Below are 23,588 nucleotides of genomic sequence, written 5' to 3'. Positions count from 1 at the left end.
TGTCCCTTAACAACAAAGGCCATGAGCTTGGTGTACTCACTTCCAGCTTTGGTAATTTTGTAGTAGACACTAAATTTCCAATCATTTTGGCCCTTCTATAGGAGAACCTTCAGCCCTCCCTTACAGTATCAATTAGGCCATCCTCTGCTGTAATTATCTTGCAAATTGTGTCATACTCGTTGCTATAGTCAGTCACAAAACTCACACCCCTTTAAACTGTCTGTTTGTGAATCTTTGCCTCCTCCTAGTGGTAGAGAAGAGTAATTCCCATGAGTAACGGATTGTGGACTCACCACCATGAAAGAAATGTATTTATCAGGTAAGCATAAATAATGTTTTTTTTCCCTCTGCACACACATATCCTGCTCACGATGCTTGATGGACAGCACACCATATGCAGAGGAGACATGAGCTGCACACAGCTTGTTCAAAAATATTAAAAGGACATTAAACACTTCTAGATATTAATATAATGTGTTACATAACATGTAGCAAAACGACTTTGAAATATACTTTCATTATTTATTTTGTTCTCCTTTCCTGTAATTTAATTCTGCTTATTGTGGGCTTTCCAATTCATGTTAAACACAGCTGTATTCCACACAATCATTGGTTGCACACTATAGTAAGCCATTATAACCATTCCTAATTGGCCTCAGCAGAAAAGGTATACATGTACAAATTATTCTCATGCTAATCTTTGCTCCAAGTACATAATTCAAGCAATGCTTTATTTAGTGTTTAATGTCCCTTTAAGGTAAGGGGCTACAGGGATAGGGATCTTCTCTGATTTGGGCATGTGACTTAGAGAGTGACTTTCAGAAGACCAGGGGTTTGTTCTGAGGTATGATGTAAGTATGTTGTAAGAGGGGGTTGCTGGTATAGGGGTCTGATTTGAAAGTCAGTAGGGATATGGAGATTCTAGAGGGGCTGTAGTCATGTTTGTTTGATTTGATGCCTTATGTGAGTATAAGGCTTCTAGAAGGAGTTTATGGCCAACTGGGTTTTATTAACGGTCTGATGTGGACATTATAAATGATTCCCAGGTCCAACTGAGTGTGACCTGAGGCTTAATGTGGCTACTGAAATAATTTTGTGACTGAGCACTTTAAATTTAACTCTAAGATCTTATGAAGAGCATGCAATGTAAAAAAGAGCAATTTTTTATTTGCCTTATTTGGGTAATAAATGGTCTAAGGAGCTGCCTTGAAATTGTATTAAGGTGATGGTAAATCATGTATTACTATAGGCTTGCATTTAAATATATGGGTTACTTTGATGATTTTGTTTTTCTTATTTCTTTTTAAATCTCATCATAAGAATGATAATTTATCTTGCAATTATTTTTGCACTTACTTTATGGCTCAGACTCCCCCCCCACACACACACAGAGACGCGGCCTTTCCCATTTTCGCATTGCAATGCTTGAAAGCCAGATCGCTTGGAAATAGGTAATACATTTTAAAAGTTTTTATGGGAAAAAAAATGGGATTATTACGTAACAACATTTTGGTGCTAATATATATTTAATTACAGCATTTCAAGTTTACCATCACTTTAAGAAGTGGTTATTGTGATTGTCACTTATTTTATGAACTGCGTGATATTTTCCAACTCAACCAAGGCCATCTCAACAAGAATATTTCTATAAAAAAGATGTTAGATTTTTTTAGCTGCTAAGTCTCACTTTATGTGGCTGAATTGATGTAATTTCCAAAAATGAGAATGTAAGTTTTTCAATAGGGAGTCGTTTATAAAATGTAATAATAATGCATATTCTTTTTCTTGGCAATACCATTGGGAACAAACCTGCACTATGGGGAAAATGTTGTAGAAACTATCCCAAATTGCACAATAAATAGATTAAAATGACATAAGAAGAAGTATACAACTGAGTAAAACAAAAAGCCAATTTCATTTCAGCAAAAAATGCTTTAAACCCCTATTCTGCCTTTATGTTTAAGGTAATGGAATGTTGACAACACTGCTGTTCATAAGATTGATTTGCATGATTTCTAGGAGAAAATATGTCTGTTTTTAAACTACTTGACACATAAGTGTTTTCAAACTTTCCCTGCTGTGTAGTTTGTTAGATCTGATTGAATTCTGTTTAAATAAAATACTTCTTTTTGTCCCTTGGAGATAACTTTATATTATTTCTATTATACAGTATTTGCTGTGTGATTTTTTGTTTCTCCTGCCACTTTCCTAAGTGAAATTAGTCCTGTGTACCTTTTATTCTACTCCCATTTATTATGAGTTTCCACAAAAAAAAGTTATATTGTTATTATGGAAGACTGTGTATTAATAAATATTTGTTGTTTTTTTTTTACATCAGATAAGGAATTACTATGTTGTATATTTATTCTGAAAAAATATTTTTAGGTTTTACATCTTCAATAATTTTTAATTAATAGCGAAAATGAAGTGAAACCATTAAAGGAACACTGAACCCAAATTTTTTCTTTCGTGATTCAGATAGAGCATGAAATTTTAAGTAACTTTCTAATTCACTCCTATTATCAAATTTTCATAATTCTCTTGGTATCTTTATTTGAAATGCAAGAATGTAAGTTTAAATGCCGGCCCATTTTTGGTGAACAACCTAGGTTGTCCTTGCTGATTGGTGGATAAATTAATCCACCAATCAAAAACTGCTGTCCAGAGTTCTAAACCAAGAAAAAAGCTTAGATGACTTTTTTTTTCCAAATAAAGATATCAAGAGAATGAAGAAACATTGATAATAGGAGTAAATTAGAAAGTTGCTTAAAATTGCATGCTCTATCTGAATCACAAAAGAAAAATTTGGGTTCAGTGTCCCTTTAAGCTTTGGCTTTAATATACGGTATATGTTTACAAATATTTTAAATACAGAAAATATTGAAATGGTCTTCAAAGTCTAGCTTAATTTGCACAGTAATGCACTTCAATTTAGAATAAAAGTACTTTACAATATGAGTTGATTTGCACACATGCTTCTTGTAGAGGTATCAAAGGTTTTGTGTTATTGATTGCTGTGCACATGACACAACCAGTGGCGTCACTAGGGGGGGGCGGACCGCACCCGGGTGACACCCTAAGGGGGGGTGACACCACACCATCAGGCAGCTGTAATTTTGTGTAATACGTTTTTTATTATTTATTATAGTGAGGCAGTCAGTGTCGACGCGTGCACTGCACTGTGCGCAGGCTAAGCTGTTAGGTAATTTATTTAGTAGACGGTACTAGTGTTTGCGCAGTGCAGCACCGCCGGCAAGGCAAGTGGCATGGCCCCAAATACAACAGTCTGACACACAGTACACATGACTGACAGTCAGTGATGGCCTCAGTCTGGGGAAGCCACAGGAGTAGTCAGAGTGCACCATGCATGTGCGCGATAAGCTGGATCAATCACTCTCGGGTCTCATCTCATCATGGCATGGCCCCACCGTGAACCCACCATGATGATCTCAGAGTCAGAGCAGCAGCCATCACCTCAGTTACCCTCCCCTTTAGACCGGTCGAACAGGCTAGCTAAGGGGGGAGGAGCAAGACAGCAACACTGACTGCGCGCGCAAGTGAGGAGGAAGAGCGAGAGAGAGCGGGACAACAGAGTTGCAGCAATAAGCGTTTGACTCTGTGTGAAGTTTTCTGATCATCTGGACAGTGGACTGGGGACAGGAATCCGGATCTGTTACCTTACTTGTAAGTACTTAAAGTAAACTACAATGCACTGCCACTCAGAGTCAGACTAGAGAGTCACTTTTCACTCTGTCTGTGACTGCAGCATCACACTGTCTGACTCTGATTCTCTGAGTCTGTCACTGAATCTATGATACTTACATACTGTATGGATTATGGATATAATAGAAGATATACTTTTAGTATTTGCCACTGCAATTGAATGAGTGTTTCAAAGTTCTTGATTTTTTCTTTATTTATTGACCAGTGACCTTAATTTCTTAAAATAATGAAAGACTGCCATTTTCTTTGCTAAGGGGTACTGTCCTTGACATAGTATGGGCTATTAAAACCAGACATTATTGCCTCCTATCAAATAGGGTTATTTAAGATTCCCTCTGACAGGATTCAGCACAATTGATTAGTTTTACCTTTTAATGAAAAATAAATACCACAATATAAACTATGTGTGCCTTTAAAACAATTATTTGTTATTAAGATTCATCATTTTTCATCTCTAATTTTCATCAATGTTCTTTTGAAAGCTACTTGCTAGAGGTGCATTAAAAAAAATATAAGTAAAACTTTTGGTGGCGTAAAAAGACATTTCTACATAGGAATCAATTTCACAGATTAATTTCAAGCATTTAAGCATTGGCCTTTTGAGTAAAATGAAGCAATAACAAGAGTAAGGGTAACTATATAATTGCACACTTGTTAAAATAGTCAACTTTGTTATCAATAATTAAAAATAAAAGCTGAGAGAAAAATGGGTCTTAAATAATAATTTTTTTTTTTAAACTTCCACTTAAATAATTTATTTAGGGCAAAATAAAAAGAAAGATGGTGGTTTTTCCAACAGATTGTAAATAATTATATAGCAATGGTCAGTATTAAACATGTATCTCCTTGTCAGCTTGGTATTTTTTTTGAGTGGTGCATCGGTAATAACATGTTTATAGAGAAGTTGATATTAATTAAATTAATTTAAAAAGGTTCACTCATTAATCCTATACGTTTACACTCTAACCTAAGAGCATCAACGGAGCAAACTACTTCTGCCCTTAAAACTATGTGCTTGTGTGTGCATATGTGTTTGTGTGAGTGTGTGCGAGTGTGTGCATATGTATGTGTTTGTGTGCGTATGTGTTTGTGAGTATGTACATATGTATGTGTGTGTGAGCATGCATATTTATATGTGTGTCTGTCACTGTGGGAGTATGTGCATGTGTATATGTGTGTCTGTGTGAGTATGTGCATATGTACATGTTTGCGTGAGTATGTGCATATGTATATGTGTGTATATGTGTGTCTGTGTGAGTATGTGCATATTTACATGTTTGTGTGAGTATGTGCATATGTGTGTGTTTGTGTGAGTGAAAATATATGTATGTGTGTGTGTATGTAAATATATATCTATATATATATATATATATATATATATATATATATATAATTTTTTTTTTTTTTTTTAAATTACCATGGGAGGGGGGTGACACCATGAGTTTCCGCACCGGGTGACACCAAGCCTAGTGACGCCACTGGACACAACTAGCATATTGCAGTAGGTCACATGCTCTTGTGTCCCATCTCCTATGCACATAAACTAATCAATACAGGTACACAACAAAAGTTATCGTCTGTGACAACTATTACTAGAAACATTTCTTGCAAATTGATTTATGTAGCAAAATTCTTATATGCAAATCTAAAATGCAGTTTTAAAAAAAATGTTTTTATGTCCCTTTAACATAAAGCTTTGCAATAAAACAAAATTATGTGAAGTCAACATATTTTAAACATGCTGTCTTATTGTATTTTTGTAAACTGCAGGTCTAAGCAAATGTTTAAATAACATTGATTACACCAAAGTGTTTACCTTAAAAAAAATGGCCCCACTATTGCTATTGTTCAGAAGTCTACTGCTTTCAACTGGAAGTATGGTATTTGTTAAATCCTTTTTACGTGGAATATGATTATCTATTTTTATATGGAATATATTGTAAATAATAAAATTTCACTCAGTAGAATGGCTGGTTCCTTTCATTTCTTTCCATGTAAGACTAAGAGGGTTTCATCTTAGAATTTTGTACTTCTTTAATTTAAAGGTCAGATTAATGAATAATGCAACTGAAAAAATGTGTATGTAGATAACCTAACATCTTTCTATTAGGAAGTGAATTATACAGTGTTATTCCAACTCAAGAACTCAAATATAAAGTAAATGAAATAACTCTTTGAGGACGCTACAATAAGTCATATACTGAGCTGTGTGTGTGTGTTTATATGTGTGTATATATATATATATATATATATATATATTATTTATTTATTTAATAATTTTTTAAATGTAAAATTTGAAGGTCTAGATTTGGTTTTCCATGCCAAAACTTGCAGGGGCAGCCCTTATGGAATTCTATAAAAAAGGGGCTGTCCCTGAAAGTGGCAAAATGTCTTCCACACAAATAATAATAAGACCTCTCTGAAAGGTAAAAGTTTGCAAGGGAGGGCGAAGTACAGAGGGGAAACCGGCTTTGTTTTAAAACTTGAATATTATGCTTAATACAAAACAAATAACACTGTACATTAAATTTGCTGTCATTTTTGTATACGTGAGGTTTTCCTTTCAAAATAATTACGGCTAGATTACAAATAAAGCGGTTTCGCGCAAGTAATATCCCCTTTTACGCTTCAATCCTTACTGCTATCTCAGAGCTGTGGTTAACTGTTTTCAGGGTAACAAGTGGCTTTATAGAATTTCACCAGAGGAATAGAACAGCTGGTGAGCATTCCTATAGAATTTCACCAACCCAGAGAACTTTATAAAATTGAGCCTTTAGTCTTATTCCAGAACAAGAGACCTACTTATGAAGCCGTCAACGTACTTGCATTCGACGGCACCCAATACTCTCGCCTGATATCGCCTAACACCGTGGCCGCGGACCTGAATACGCTCTCCATAGTTACCAAAAAAGCTGTCAAAAAGCCGCGCACCAAGTACGGGGCGATGAGCAGCGGACTGTTGTTAACTAACAGTCATCGATCTCGCTGCTATTCGGCTTTTTCCAAGCTTTATTTATATACTGTCACTATACACCGCCACTATACTAAACTGTTTAACCCCTATCCCGCCGCTCCCTGACCCTGCAGCAACTTTAATAAAGGTATTAACCCCTATCCCACCACTCCCGGAGCCCACCGCAACTCTAATAAATTTATTAACCCCTATCCCTCCACTCCCGGACCCCGTCGCAACTAACTAAATGTATTAACCCCTATCCCGCTGCTCCCAGACCCCGCCGCAACTAAATAAAGTTATTAACCCCTAAACCTAACAACCCGCTAACTTTAAATTTAATATTAACTCATCCCTATCTTATAATAAATTTAAATTTACCTTTAGATTTAAGTTAAACTATATTAAACTAATAATTAACCTACGCTAACTGTTATACTAAAATTACAATAAACTATATTAAACTATTTTTTAACTTCCCTAACTGTTATACTAAAATGACATTAAAATATATTAAACTAATAATTAATCTATCCTAACTGTTATACTGGCTGATAGAATTCTATCAGCTAATCGGAATTAAGGTTGAAAAAATCCTATTGGCTGTTGCAATCAGCCAATAGGATTGAGCTTTCATCCTATTGGCTGATCCAATCAGCCAATAGGATTGAGCTCACATTCTATTGGCTATTCCAATCAGCCAAGTTTAAATGTATTAAGATAGGGATGATTTAATATTTAATATAAAGTTAGTGGGTTGTTTAGGGGTTAATAGTTTAATTTAGTTTATGGCGATGTGGGGGCTGGCGGTTTAGGGGTTAATACATTTATTTAGTTGTGGTGGGCTCTGGGAGCGGCAGGATAGGGGTTAATGACTTTATGTAGGTGGCAGCGGTATAGGGGGTGGCAGATTAGGGGTTAATAAGTATAATGTAGGTGGTGGTGGGCTCCGGGAGCGGAGGAATAGGGGTTTATAAGTTTATTAGAGTTGTGGTCGGCTCCGGGAGCAGCATGATAGAAGTTAATAACTTTATTTAGTTGCGGCGGGGTCCGGTAGCGGCGGTATAGGGGTTAAACAGTTTAGTATAGTGGTGGTGCTTAGACAGTATGCAAATAAAGCTGGGAAAAAGTCGAAGAGCAGCGAGATAGATGTCTGTTAGTTAACAACAGTCCGCTGCTCATCGCCCTGTACTTGGTGCGTGGCTTTTTGACAGCTTTTTTTTTGGTAACTATGGTCCGCGGCAGCGATGTTAGGCGATGTCAGGCGATCGTATTGGTGCTGTCGAATGCAAGTAAGTTGACGGCTTGATAAGTAGGCCTCTCAGTAACAAATGAGGATTTTTAAAGTATAAAAGTGTCATGACTTTAATGCTTGCCATCAGTTCCCTGACAAACACTGAGTTTTATAAAGCATTATAAGCAGTACAAGAAATAACTTTTGTAAGAAAATGATGTAGTGATATAATTATAAGGCAACTGTTAAAAATTGGCATTGTTGTCTAAATTTTCAAGAAAACAAGTGGTTGACCTACTGAAATATATTATCAATAATGGTGATTGTTGGTTTAGGGGTTAAGATTTGGAGGGTGCAAAAACCATAAAATAAAATAAAATGAACAGTACATTGATTTCCCTTAGTTTTTTTAACACTTCTCGTCACATATAATCACATCTTAATGGTATTTGTTATTCATACATTATTATTATTTTATGCATTCCAGCTGCTGTACTTTTTATTCAATACAAATTGTCTGTCATCAAGGAAATATCACTGCAACAGATTTATTTAAAAATTCTGAAAGAGCACACACCCCTGACGACAATAGTCTACAAAGGCCTAAATGATGTTTGACAATGAATAAAATGTACATGTAAGCCAAATACTATAAACATCATCCCCAAAACTAGAGTATCTCAACGAAGCACCATATGAGTCTAATACAGCGGGTGCACCAACCACAGTACTGGAAGAATAGTTTACATCAATCGAAGATAGTTTTTGTATAAATGTAAATAATAACGCCCTAAAACAAATGGTCCCAGTGCCAAACAAGATAATTTAGGTGACACACAGGCAGCTCCTCAAAACCGGTTTTGGCCAACAAAACAAAAGGTGCAGTATCTATTTAACTATTGAAAGAAAGCACAATATAAGATAGGAGAGTAAAGTAACTAATGCAGACTGTGAGGCCTACTTATCAAGCCATCAACCGCAAATACGCTGGAATTCCGCAGCGTAATTATGGCGAGCCTGATTCCCCTTATTTATCAAAGCCTACAGACCGGTAAAAGTTGAAATCTGTGACGTAACATACGATCCGTCGGTCTCAGTCTGACACAGATCAATGCTTACGTCACTACAGATGTTCCGAATGCAAATTCGGCACTATCTGGCTACTTTTGCAAGCTAACAAATGTCTAACAGGTACGCTTGCCACTATTCTGACCCAGCGTACCTGCTTTTCAATCCACCAGCCTGGATGCGGCGGATGCCATTGGATTCAATGGGAGACTGAAAGCAGCGAAAGCTTATGTTCGCTGCTGCCCGATATCCCATTGATTCCTATGGGAGAATAAAATTTATGTTTACACCTAACACCCTAACATGTTTCCCCCGAGTCTAAACACCCCTAATCTGCACCCCCTACAACGCCACCACCTTCATTATACTTATTAACCCCTAATCTGCTGCCCTGACACTAACTTTATATTAAATGTTAGCTCATCCCTATCTTATAATAAATTTAAACTTACCTTTAGATTTAAATTAAATTATATTAAACTAATAATTAATCTACCCTAACTATTAGACTAAAATTACATTAAACTATATTAAACTATTAATTAACCTACCCTATTAGACTAAAATTACATTAAACTATATTAAACTAATAATTAATATACCCTAACTATTATACTAAAATTACATTAAACTACAAATTAAATTAAATATATTATATATTTAAAAACCTAACCCTACTCAAATAATTTAAACCTACTATTAAAAATTACAAAGTTACAAAAAACTAACAACAAGTTACACAAAATAACAAACACTGTTACAAAAAAAATAAGCACTAAGTTACACAAAATAAAAAATAAATGATCAAATATTTAAAGTAATTACACCTAATCTAAGAGCCCTATGAAAATAAAAAAGCCCCCCAAAATAAAAAAAAAACCCTAGCCTACAATAAACTACCAATGGCCCTTAAAAAGGGCCTTTTGCGGGGCATTGCCCCAAATAAATCAGTTCTTTTACCTGTAAAAAAAAAATCAGCCAATAGGATTGATCTTTCATCCTATTGGCTGATCCAATCAGCCAATAGGATTGAGCTCGCATTCTATTGGCTGATTGGAATAGCCTATAGGATGAAAGCTCAATCCTATTGGCTGATTGCAACAGCCATAGGATTTTTTCAACCTTAATTCCGATTGGCTGAATCTTCTGGGGTTAGTGTTAAGATTTTTTAAGGGTTTATTGGATGGGTTTTAGTTTTAGATTAGGACTTGGGCTGTAATAGAGCTAAATGCCCTTTAAGGGCAATGCCCATCCAAATGCCCTTTTCAGGGCAATGGGGAGCTTAGGTTTTTTTGAGTTAGCTTTTTATTTGGGGGGTTGGTTGTGTGGGTGGTGGGTTTTACTGTTGGGGGTATTTGTATTTTTTTTTACAGGTAAAATAGCTGATTTATTTGGGGCAATGCCCCGCAAAAGGCCCTATTTGTAGTTTATTGTAGGTTAGGGTTTTTTTATTGGGGGTGCTTTTTTATTATCATAGGGCCCTTAGATTAGGTGTAATTAGTTTAAATCTTTGATCATTTCTTTTTTATTTTTTGTAACTTAGTGTTTACTTTTTTGTGTAACTTAGAGTCTGTTATTTTTTGTAATTTAGTTGTAAGTTTTTGGTAACTTAGTAATTTTTTAGTGTAGATTTAAAGGGACACTCAGGTTTTATTAAATTTTCATGATTCAGATACAGCATGTAATTTTAAACAACTTTCCAATTTACTTCCATTAAAAAAAATGTGCAGTCTTTTATACTTACACTTTTTTTGAGTCCCAACTCCTACTGAGCATGTGCAAGAACCCATCCAATGTAGGGAAAAATAAGCGCTCCAAGCCCACAGATATATAAAAGTTCAATTTTATTCCAAACTTGTTAAAATCATACAAGATAGATTAAAAAGTGGTAAGCACAGTAGTGCAAAAACAGGTTGTAGAACAGGTGCAAAAAACAGCAAACGCTTCGTGCTCCATGCACTTGGTCACTGCTAATTGATGCACCTGTTCAGAGCTCTATTTATACCAAATTTCTTAAAGTGATATCACAAATTTTCATTAACCTGTACTTCGCCATTTTGTAAGGGAGCCTATGACAAGAAACATTTATTTACTTTTTCCTTTTCATGTACATAAAGTGTTACAATATAAATATGCAGGTTGATATTTGTTGGTTAAGGCGTGACTATGTTTTGTGAAAACAATCTATTTTGCAATATATTTAAATCATTACATTTATGAAAAGAAGCATACACATTGCTCTATAAGTCATTACCTTCAGTGTTAAATATAATCAAAACCTTGTTTATATATTGTTTAAACTACTCTTAATATAAAAATCCTTAATTTGAAAAGTATGAAATTAGATATGCAATAGATGAGCCTATGACAAGAGCCTGATTTCCTAAGACATCAAAATAAGTGTATGTATAGTAATCTATTTTCTCTCTCATAAAGGAAAAATTGGGTTGGCAATAATAGTGAGAAAATGTCTCATATCAACATATTTTCTTATTTCTTAATTCTTTTTAGGGGAATGAGCCCATGACAAGAGACATACCTATAAATTCAAAAATTTCCCAAAAACATTAAATGATTTATTAAATTTTCCTATTTCTTAATTCTTTTTAGGGGAATGAGCCTATGACAAGAGACATATCTATACATTTTTTTTTTTTTTTTTTTAGATATTTATTATTTGGTGAATAAGTCTAAATCCCTTCTCATGTTGAGGCCCTCAGGGTGTGTAGTCTGTAGATTGAACATCCACATAACTTCTCTTTTGTCAAGTGTTGTCTCTCTATCACCTCCTCTTCTCCATTGTGGGACAAAATCTATCCCCTGTAGGATAAGAGCAGATGTATCTGCATTGTGTAGAACCTTATAGTGCCTTGATACAGGTGTGTCTGAGTTCTCATCCTCTATGGAGCGCAAGTGCTCCAAGAACCTCTCTTTTAACGGTCTCTTTGTTTTTCCTGTATATTGTTTGTGGCAAATTTTACATGTGAGAAGATAAACCACATGTGTGGTAGAACAGTTGATATAATGATGTATCTTATAAGTCTTATTGGTAATAGTAGAATTAAATTCCTCTCCTTCCTTAACAAAGTCACATGTTGTACATATTGGGCGTCTGCACTTATAAAAACCCTTTCTCTGTTTTAACCAGCAGGATGTTTTTTTGGTTTTTACATCAGATGGAGAAATAAAATTTGCTATCGTCTTACCTCTTCTAGATACAAAATCACAACCTTCTTTGAGAATCTCCTTAAGGATAGGGTCTGAGTACAAAATTGGTATGGAATCTTTAATAATATTGCACACCTTAGTGTATTCCATACTGTAAGTTGTAATAAATTTGATCTTGCTATTTTCTGATGTTCTTTTCTGTTTATTCCTATATTTTGTCATAGGCTCATTCCCCTAAAAAGAATTAAGAAATAGGAAAATTTAATAAATCATTTAATGTTTTTGGGAAATGTTTTAATTTATAGGTATGTCTCTTGTCATGGGCTCATTCCCCTAAAAAGAATTAAGAAATAAGAAAATATGTTGATATGAGACATTTTCTCACTATTATTGCCAACCCAATTTTTCCTTTATGAGAGAGAAAATAGATTACTATACATACACTTATTTTGATGTCTTAGGAAATCAGGCTCTTGTCATAGGCTCATCTATTGCATATCTAATTTCATACTTTTCAAATTAAGGATTTTTATATTAAGAGTAGTTTAAACAATATATAAACAAGGTTTTGATTATATTTAACACTGAAGGTAATGACTTATAGAGCAATGTGTATGCTTCTTTTCATGATTTAAATATATTGCAAAATAGATTGTTTTCACAAAACATAGTCACGCCTTAACCAGCAAATATCAACCTGCATATTTATATTGTAACACTTTATGTACATGAAAAGGAAAAAGTAAATAAATGTTTCTTGTCATAGGCTCCCTTACAAAATGGCAAAGTACAGGTTAATGAAAATTTGTGATATCACTTTAAGAAATTTGGTATAAATAGAGCTCTGAACAGGTGCATCAATTAGCAGTGACCAAGTGCATGGAGTACGAAACGTTTGCTGTTTTTTGCACCTGTTCTACAACCTGTTTTTGCACTACTGTGCTTACCACTTTTTAATCTATCTTGTATGATTTTAACAAGTTTGGAATAAAATTGAACTTTTATATATCTGTGGGCTTGGAGCGCTTATTTTTCCCTACATTGGATGGACTGTTGCTATTTTGTGCGTGTGCAGACGCACTGGGAATATTTGCTTGCCGCCTAGGATATCATTTATATATTTTTTCACATATACCCTCACTCTATTAGTGCCTATCATATTCTCAGGATTTGTTTTTACATACCCCAGGGGCGCTCCGTTGAGCAGGTTTCATTTGTAGCATGTGCAAGAACTCAGACTATACGTATATGCATTTGTGATTGGCTGATTGCTATCACATGGTACAGGGGGAGTGGAAATATACATAACTTTGAAATGTGTTAGAAAAGAATCTACTATTTATTTGAAATTCAGAGTAAATGCTATTGCATTGTCTTGTTATCTTGCATTTGTTGATTATGTAAATCTACTGTGTTTACTGGTCCTTTAAATTATTTGTGTAGTTTAATGTCATTTTAGTATAAAAGTTAGGTTAGATTAATTTTTAGCTTAATATAGTTTAATGTAATTGTATTATAATAGTTAGGGTAGGTTAATTAATAGTTTAATATAGTTTAATTTAAATCTAAAGGTAAGTTTAAATGTATTATAAGATAGGGATGAGTTAATATTTAATATAATATAAAGTTCGCGGGTTTTTAGGTTTAGTGGTTAATAGTTTAATTTAGTTTGTGACAATGTGGGGGGCTGGTGGTTTAGGGGTTAATACATTTATTTAGTTGCGGTGGGCTCCGGGAGCGGCATGATAGGGGATAGGGGTTAATGACTTTATGTAGGTGGTGGCGGTGTCGGGAGCGGAAGATTAGGGGTTATTAAGTATAATGTAGGTGGCGGCGGTGTAGGGGCAGCAGATTAGGGGTTTATAAGTATAATGTAGGTGGAGGTGGTGTAGGGGGCGGCAGATTAGGGGTGTTTAGACTCGGGGTACATGTTAGGGTGTTTTGTGTAAACGTAACTTTTATTCTCCCATAGGAATCAATGGGATATAGGGCAGCAGCGAACATAAGCTTTCGCTGCTTTCAGACTCCCATTGATTCCTATGGCAATCACCACCTCCATTGATTTCTATGGCATCTGCCGCCTCCAGGGTGGCAGATTGAAAACCAGGTACGCTGGGCTGGAATAGTGGTGAGCGTACCTGGTAGTTATTTGTTAACTTGCAAAAGTAGTCAGATAGTGCCGAATTTGCATTCAGAACATCTGTAATGACGTAAGCATCGATCTGTGTCAGACTGAAACCGGCTGATCGTATGTTACGTCACAGATTTCTACTTTTGCCGGTCTGTAGGCTTTGATAAATGAGGCGAATCAAGCTCTCCACAATTACGCTGCGGAATTTCAGCGTATTTGCGGTTGACAGCTTGATAAATAGGGGCCTGATTCTACATTCTGTTGTTGAGATACAGGGGTCAATTTAGCAAGCTCCGTAAGTTATGAAGCAGCGGTCTAAAGACTGCTGATCCATAACCTTATCCACCTGCTCTGAGGCGGCGGACAGAAATCAACCCGATCAAATACGATTGGGTTGATTGCACACCCTGCAAGCGTCCAATTGGCTGCGAATCTGAGGGGTGGTATTGCACCAGCAGTTCACAAGAACTACTGGTGCAATGATAAATGCTGACAGCGTATGTCTCTCATTACAAAGCAAGGGGGCAATATTATTTCTACAAATTTGGTGCAAAGTTTTGCCCCAAACTTGTTGCACTAATAGATATAGAGATAAAAATGAAATAAATACACAACATAATATAGCTAACTTCATCTTTATTTTTTTGAAAAATCTATGTGCACCATGTTTAAGCCATGTAATACAAGTCCCACTCTTCACTTCGCGCCATATTTGACTCAACACTTTTCGCAGCAATTATGACGCAAACTCCTAAACAACCCCCACACTAGTGAATTTTTCAACCACTTTTGATTGAAATATTCATAATCACATGATTTATGACATCAGCCAATCTGATTAATATATAGATTTTAAACTATCACTAACTAATCAAAATGCTCAATACTTGTGTCATTGATCACTCATCAGAACTTGTAAGTGCCATTTGTTACATTGTGTATTATACTTTGAAAGTATGTATATGTGAACTTAGAACTAAAGATAAACATTGATGCTAACATTAGGACACACAGTGTAATATTTTAGACAAGGATTTTAAAATTTGAATTGATGTTTGATTTAATATAATCTTAAAATGATAGCTCAAATGGTTAGCCCACCTAACATTAAACTGTCATGATTCAGATACAGCAGAAATTAAAATCCCCTCTTTACTGTCATGCTATTTTCAGTGTATTTTTTCCTTCTCTTAAAGTTCTTTTTCAGTAAGAAATGTCATCTTATATGCCAGCCCATTTTATAACACCTGTGAAGGGGTGGTTTTTAAAACTAGAATGCAATCAGGAGGGGTTACACAGGTACAGAGAGCAAACTGGCCCAGCTCTTAAAATGTCCATTGATTGCAAATAAATACATATGATATTTTGATTACATGTTATATTTGCAATTATACCTGCTCAGAATAATAATACATTTACACTATATACATATAGTGGTATAAATAAACACAGAGATATGAAAGACAACATTGTTTAGAACAAAAAAAGGAATTTAGGGAAATGTAAATATGTTTGCCAATGATTTCTGACATAACACACACACACACACACACACACACACACATATATATATATATATATATATATATATATATATATATTTCTACAAGTATGTGCAAAGATATATATAAAAAGTCTAGCATTAATAATCATTTATAAAAAAATATGAGATAAAAGCATATCATGACTTCTAGAAATACAAATACACATTTTATGTGAAAGTATCATATAACAGATTTTTTTTTGTATAATAAATCAATGTAAAAATAACTTTCTATGAGATATTGTGTGTTGAGGTATAAATGTAGCTATTTCTTAGACATTAACAGTTGAAAAATAAAAGATTGTTCATGGACAGTAATGAAATGGTATAAATAAAGTGGGGAAAAACCTGAATAACCGCGACATTGATGACTGTTAACACCAGTCCGATGCTCTTTGTACCGTACTTGACGCGTGTGTTTTTGACAGCTTTTTTTATAGATATGGAGATCGTATTCAGGTCCGTGGCATCAATGTTTGGTGAGCATATTGACGCTGAAAAAATGCAACATAGTTGACGCTTTGATAAATAGGCCCCAAGCTCTCAACATCTATAGATACCAAGATTGTAGAATTTGTCAAACCATCCAATTTTTTCAGAAGATCCACTGTATCCTTTATATATGATGGCAAAGTAATTAAAAAGGGTTTAAGGAAAAAATCAATGTAGTTCCCTATTTTCTCTGTTAGACTACCTATCTCTGAGACTCTGGGATGTCCAGGTGGGGTGACTGGATGTTCTGGGTACATAAATTTTAGTTCTTTAAAGGTTATTAGTCCCTCTAGTTTATTGTCATTTAAGATTTTGAAAAATTTAGATTGGGCTTTTTTAATTAGATTAAAAGACAGTTTGGCATACTGTTCTTTATCATTAAGCTGGCATTTCACCTCCTTTACATATTGTTTTTCATCTATCAGGACAAGGTTTCCACCTTTGTCCGCTGGCTTTATGATAATATTTATTAGATCTTTTAAAGCCCTTCTTTCTTTGAGTGTTAGATTGTCATTGACAATCATGTTGTCATACATGTTGTCAATTACTTTTTCTACTGCTTTTATAAAATAATTCACTGCTGGTATAATCGATAGAGGTGGCAAATATGATGACATGGTGGGAGGAGCTTTTTGCATGAGGGAAGGTACCATATCTGAATAGTTGGGCATTGTTCCAGGATTTTCAGTGTGATTTTGAAAGATTTAATTACAAAACTAAATAGAAAAGGAAGATATATTTTTTAACATATGAAATAAGTGAAGTTAAATTAAATTTCCTGGCTATTAAGATTAAAAAACAAGGTGCAGTTTTGAACACAGAAAACTATAGAAAAAATACAGCCAAAAATAGTATTCTTGACGCTTCCAGTGTACACCCAATTAGTGTAAAGAAAGGAGTACCGACTGGGAAGTTCTTACGGATAAGGGATTGCTGTGTAGGATCTAAAAGTGTGTAAAAAATGCATAAAAATAATATTGTTCTAAAAACACCACATGATTGTAAAAGAGGACTATTGTACAAAAAACTCATTATAGTGGTAAATATTGTTTGAATATGACATGTTGTAATATCTCTCTTAACTTCCAATAAAGCTCTTTTCAAATAAAAAAAAATAATAATAAAAAAAAAAACAGTGTTCTGACCCTTGACGTAATCTGTAAATATGTAAATACATATAGATATAATTAGTGTGAATGCCAATGAATGCAAATGGAATATGTAAGTGCATAATATGGACTCTCTATACTAAAATGTACTAAAACGTGCAAAATGAAAGTGAAGCATATGATGATAATTGTAGTCCACCTTAAATGCTGATACAAAGTAAAACTAGGCAGAGCCAGTTTGTTAACAGAACAACTGTCAAAGTGCCCTGAGAGAAGAGGCGGCCTTCAAGGGCTTAGAAATTAGCATATGAACCTCCTAGGTTTAGCTTTCAACTAAGAATACCAAGAGAAAAAAGCAAAATTGGTGATAAAAGTAAATTGGAAAATTGTTTTAAATTACATGCCCTATCTGAATCATACATGTTTTTTTTTACTAGACTGTCCCTTTAAAAAACACTAGGATTTACCATCACTAAAAATAATGTGGAGTGTCATTGATCATTAAGTAAAAAAAGGGTGCTAACCTCTGTCTTTGTCGCAGCAGCTCGCTAAAGTCAAAGCCTCCAGCCACCCGCGCACTGGGCTCTTTACCAATGACATGACGTTTCCACCTCTAAACCAATAGCCATGGTAGCATACAGAACACTGTCAGATGACAAGCACTGCTATTGGTTTAGAGGTGGAAACATCATCTCATTGAAGTAGAACGCTGCTGTGACTGGGTAAATTTAGAACCCTTTTTTTTAACTAAATGATCTATGAAAATCCACATTATTTTTAGTCATGGTAAATCCTAGAATTTTCTAAATGTTCAGATGTACCATGACTTTAAATAAATTTATTTCTACACAATTTCAATACAAATTCAATTTTTTTCATAAAATTTAATTTTTCTAAAAATAATTCAATACAATTAAAATTTTTGACTACATATTTTTATTTGAATGGTTATTTTATTTAAATTACATTTTATTTTGTGTCCTATTGCAATGTTTGAACTGTCTTCACATACTTAAAAGCATGGAACACACACTATTCACAAGGTAAAAACTGCCTTTATAGAATTCTGACAGGGGCTTTATTGTACTGAAAAGATGAAATCTCACAAGCCCAGAGATCTTTATATAATCGGGCCTCTAATGTTTGATGATATGCAATTGTGGTATTATTTTTCTTACATTATAAATATTTTAAAAATGTGTTCTCCTTGCCTCAGAGAAAATAAAAACTTCCAATGAGTTGCCCTTGCTGCCTTTGATTGACATAATCCTTTAAGAGAATTGGTTTTAGCATATATACCCTATTAAATGAACATTGTCATATCAATTTGGTTTCATACATATTTAAAGTGCTATTACGCACAACTACAGATTGACTAAAGAAAAATCATCCTTGCATTGAGTACCATCAAACGCACAGGATATAAATTTTAAATGATAAATAGCAATAACTATGCCAGTATGAATGAGCAGATGTTATTTGGTTGATTTTTGTTGTGTGCAATATTGTAAAGGATTTTAAAAGTGTATTCTTTTTTTTTTTCTTTTTTTTTTTTATTGAGGTATATGTAAACATAACAAAATGCCATTCACATCCAGTAAATAACAAAAATAGTCAAATACAAGTGCACAGACCATTACAGAAAGAAAAAACTATGTCCACAGTATACATTTTTCAAGAACCCAAAGCCTGGAATGGCTCATTGTCAGTGTAACTCAAAATATAATGATACACCTATATTAACATACCAATACAACTAAATAAATACATTTTTCTTTTGATAAATTTTTCTTTTGATACATATTTCAAAATAGTAATTTTGTCAACAGACTTGAGTTTTAACAACCACACTCCTTCTATCCAACTCCAAAAAATATCCACTATGATAAATGAGTATGGGTGATCAGTATGAAAATGGGGAAGGGGAATAGCAGATAAAGCATACGTCTAATGCTATACAGGTCTGACAGGTGCTATACAAATATATTATACTGTAAGTTTAACTAAGTAGAATTGCATAATACCGAAAGGTTTTGTCTTATCTGTTTGTCAAAGAACAGAACTAAAGTATGCTAACGGTTAAGAATACAAGTAAGGATATAAGTACAAGTGTTAAGTCCATGATTTATGTAATATCTGTCTAGAAAGCATGACTCTATGCACCTATTGAAAGTATAATTACACTTAAACTACCTGCAAGAAACATATGCTTACTAAAATTAAAACAAATATTAAGATTTCGGGAAAAGAGCGATGGAATCTATGTCCCTGTGCTTATCCAGTAAGCAGGTATAGCTATAGCTATAGGGGGGGGCGGGCATAGGGGGTCAATCTCACAATGGGCTTATTGAAAATGACCTGTATACAGAAATCCAAGTTAAGTTATAACAAAATGATGCTGGATGCACTCATTTAACTAGGTACAAGATTAAACCGTATCTTGGCACAATATGAGCTATATGTTCTAGTGTAAACTGTCCTATAAGGATTGGGAGTTAGCATTTAAATCTGCTAGCAAAAACTTGCGGTTAGAGTATGACTTGAGCGTTAGACATATATTTACTGCTGAAGAGTACCAATAATATTACTGCTAGAGTCACATTTAACATTGGTTATAGTATAACACTGCCCCAGGAGTATGGGCCCCATACCCCTAGGTCCAAAGCAAAATGTATAGATATATAAATTACCCTGTTTATAGTGTATATAGGCATGGGGCAGGTAGTAGGGACTTAGAGAACAGACAGAACCATAGATACAATCCAACATTCTGAAGATACCTAAATCTAAGTGCCTTTACTTATAATATATATAGACATGAAGCATATTGTAGGGCCTTAGAGAACGATCAGTGCTATAATTATAATTCAACATTCTCAGGATACTTAAACTATAAGCATAATTCAACATTCTTAAAATACTTAAGTATAAATTACCCTGTTAATAGTGTTTATGGGCATATAGCAGGTTGTAGGGGCTTAAATATCAGACAGTAATATAAATATAATTCGACACTCTGAGAATACTTGAGTCTAAATGACCCTGCTTATAATGTATATAGGTCTGAAGCATAGTGTAGGGCCTTAGAGAAAGCAAATAAAACCTTATATAGCAAGTTGTGAGCCTTCTTATAGAATTGTATAGGTATATGGCACAGATAGATGTATCTTAGGTTTGACCAACAAAACAAAAATTGTGTCCCACAGGGAGCAGCATGAAGGAATATATTTCAATCCATGCAGCGCCAAGGGAGTAAACATATTCAGAAAATCAGCAACTAAACAGTGACTTCAGAAACTAGCTTATATAAAACAATTACAATCATGCAATAATAACCGGACCAAACAGAGAGCATTGAACCTTAAATATAACAATAGGGGTATTGGGAGTCCAGTCTAGTCCAGGGTATAAATTTCAACTGTTAACTGGCCGCATGATATGCGCTACCCAACTCCAGATGTCACAAAGTTAATGGAGTCGTGTGAGGTGGTCGATTCCACTAATAAAATTAACCTGTGCGGAGGCCGGCACTTTACCATCTTGTGGAGCATACCTGCTCGCCAAGCAGGGTAGGTAAACTTGAATTGTGAAGCGACCCACACTCGGATCTCGGGGCTTTCACTCCATGTTACCGTCGTAATGCCTTTAGTTACCTCCATTGTCGCATAGTTAAGGGCCGCCTTCGTCTTCTCCCCTACACCGGTGGATGCATGACCAAAACCAAGGTTCACTCTGGTCTCCACTTCAGATATAGATTTCCCCGGCTCGGAACTGGAAGTGAACCGGGTAGGTGACAGATCCTCAGTGGGATCGAATCTCTTCAGCTCCCTCTCTGTGCAGCTGTTAGCCAAATAGTCTCCAGTATGAAGAGAGCTTTTGCAGTGCAGAGCCGAGATCAGTGTCACAGCCTCCGCTGTGCTGTCTGCTGGGTTTCCTGTTAGGGTTGCGACCTGACTGTGTGTAGAAGGCTCGGCATTATTTCCACATGTAGGGACTTTTAGCTCTAGGGTACCAGTGGCGAGATGGGCCATTCCAGGCCCTCCATCTGTGTCTGCCTCTCTGTCCTTATGCTCCACGTGTTGTCCTGGGTAGCGAAGGGCAATATCAGATGCGGAGCGGGCCACAGAGCAATCAGCGGCTTGAGTCTGATTTTGCAGGAAAACCTCACACAGCTGTTGTCTAAAGTTGCCAATCTGGCCCGCAATCAGTTGCAAAAGGTCTAGTTCCCAGTCATCCAACAACTGGTCAGTCTGTACAGCATGTAGACTGCTCGAACTGTTCAGGGCCGCCATGCCATGTGGCGCAGGCATTAAGCTTAAAATATCAGGGCGCCACTAATTGAAACGCTTTGGTCTCCTCAATGTTCTTAAGGTTAGGATGTGTCACTCCATATAAAGTTTAAAGCTTGTATTTACAGAATATCAGCCGTTGTTAGATATAGGGAGCCAGGAGCTCCTGCAAAACACGTCTGGTCACATCAACGGCTGACTCCGCCCCCCTTAAAAGTGTATTCTTAACGGGATATAATATATTTAATACAATGAATCTTACTTAATCACCTTAACCAATCAGAAAAGAGGAAGGCTACATTTTGACAATTAATCTACACATTCATAATCCTGATTAGTAATCAGGATTGTTAAATTGTCTATAAAAAGAGGTAACCCTATAGATAAAGATAGGCAAAACAAAAGGAAAGGTAAGACTAAAAGGTATTAGAAAAAAACCCTGCTTCAGGAATCTTTTAATTACAATCACCTAGATTACGAGTTTTGTCGGTAAGGCCGTGCGGTGCTAACGCTCAGTTTCAGCTCACCTACAAACAACGCTGGCATTACAGGTTTTTTTCAACCCGGCGTTAGCCTCTAAAAAGTGAGCGAAGAGCAAAATTTAGCTCCACATCTCACCTCAATACCAGCGCTGCTTACGGTAGCGGTGAGCTGGCTAAACGTGCTCGTGCACAATTTCCCCATATGAAACAATGGGGCAGAATCAGATGAAAAAAAACTAAAACCTGCAAAAAAGCAGCGTTCAGCTCCTAACGCAGCCTCATTGATTCATATGGGAAAACACATTTTTTTTTTTTTTTTTTTTTTTTTATATAATTTTTATTGAGGTTTTTGGTCACAAAAGAAAAAAAAAACATTTGGTAGTAGTCGATATACAATGTAAAAAAAAATACAGAAGAATATTACAAGGTAAGCTGCAAACATATGGAAAAACAGATATACCAAATGATTGGTGGGCACAACTTGGAGAGGGCCACTCATGGACCCTTTTGAAATACCTCATTTTTTATTTTCTATTTTCTAGAGTAACATAATGTCGAGCTCCCTTACTAGGAGATAGATTTATAATGGGACACTGGAACACCTCCATAAAGTTAACTTCTAGCTGTGTTAGAATTGGAAGCGTAGGCGATACGTAACAGTGATCAGTCCTGCTGATCTAGACAGGGCATAGAAACGCGTTCCTATTGTGTTATGGAGGGTTGGGTACGTAGGGAGCAATTAGGAGCTATAATTTAGGTGCGGTACAGACGAGATAAACCGCTTTGTTAGTTCCCCTATAGTAGGGGATGCATTGTTGCTGGGGGGGGGGAGGAGGTGGTTTTCATGTTTTCAGCATTATCTCACTATTTAGGAGCATTGAAACATAATGGAATGAACTTAGAACTATCCTTGTCGTATAAAACATGAACATGGAGAATTTAGACACGTACTAGTAAGCTATGCAAATGCAATATACTGGAATATGATACATTATATATGCTAATAGCGAAATAGTTATACTTCTGGTTATGCAACAGGGCATATTGAAAAATGTAATGTAAGAAGAGGAGTTAGATTTAAATAAGCGAAATCGGGACAAGAATTCCCTTACTATCTGACATTAGCTGGTAGGACCAGTCATAATAAGTATATACATTGATAGACCAGGCTTGATAGACATCCAAACCTCTACAGGGAGTACCGTCCCCGTAGTGACATGTGGGAGACTGTAGAGCATAACATACATTAAGGGTTAACAGACTTAATGAAGGGCATTATAATAAGAATAGGGCATATGGCTGTTATACAAACTTGTGGCAGTTATGCACTGCCGTCCAGGCACGGGCCCTATGTCCAGACAACAGGCACAACTTTTATATGTATAGATGAGTTATT

General features: G+C 35.4%; 1 protein-coding gene across 1 annotated transcript in view; it reads right to left on the bottom strand.

The window, feature by feature from the left end:
• SHISAL2B (shisa like 2B) overlaps window positions 1–23,588 on the bottom strand; it is a 478,734-nt gene that overhangs the window by 369,856 nt on the left and 85,290 nt on the right. The gene's annotated exons all lie outside the window — the stretch shown is intronic.

The sequence above is a fragment of the Bombina bombina genome, chromosome 2, assembly GCF_027579735.1.
Source record: "Bombina bombina isolate aBomBom1 chromosome 2, aBomBom1.pri, whole genome shotgun sequence".
Classification (NCBI taxonomy): Eukaryota; Metazoa; Chordata; class Amphibia; order Anura; family Bombinatoridae; genus Bombina; species Bombina bombina.
This window is presented reverse-complemented; position numbering and strand designations above follow the sequence as displayed.